Raw genomic sequence first — 629 nt, 5'->3', positions numbered from 1 at the left:
ATATACGTATTCTTGTATCTGCTAGGTCTATAAAGCAGCGCACGAGGCCTCTGCCTGGGCCAGCACGCAGGCACTAAACATTTACGACGGGTGTGTGTAGCCAAGTCCGTTCATGACTGGTGGATTTCCCTCGTTGTTTAGCGCTTTTATTTTATTATGTACTATGATCCGATGTGTTACCCCGAATTAATTATGATTGTTTCGGGGTGTAGTGCGATGTTACATGTTCTGTGATTCATCTAGCTTCTAAATGTTATGACGTTCATCTATCCGTGAAGATGTTTCGCGACTGCCCTGATTGCAGAGGTTGACCGCCGCTGGCATAGGGATCCATGTGTGTGCTTGCATGCGGTCCGCGGTGTGCAGCCAAGAAGTGCGGCAACGGAGGCGCGAGGAGCGGCGAGGAGCTAACTTGGCGTGCACCCCGTCAAGAGGGCGGCTGAGGGCGCAGCGAGGGGCGACGCCACTTCACCTCACGAGAGTCGTTATACTGTGTCTTTCCGAGAACGACCCGTTGGTCCTTTTATCTTAAAGAAGGCCGACGCTTCGGATCTGCGTCCTTTGCGCCGCGAGAGGAGCTCCAGCCTCCTCGGCCAAGGCGCCGGATAAAGGATGGCCTGACTCGTAAA

This window comes from Penaeus monodon, chromosome 29 (assembly GCF_015228065.2).
Source record: "Penaeus monodon isolate SGIC_2016 chromosome 29, NSTDA_Pmon_1, whole genome shotgun sequence".
In the NCBI taxonomy this organism is placed as follows: domain Eukaryota; kingdom Metazoa; phylum Arthropoda; class Malacostraca; order Decapoda; family Penaeidae; genus Penaeus; species Penaeus monodon.
The sequence above is the reverse complement of the archived record's forward strand: the minus strand, read 5'-3'. Positions refer to the sequence as shown.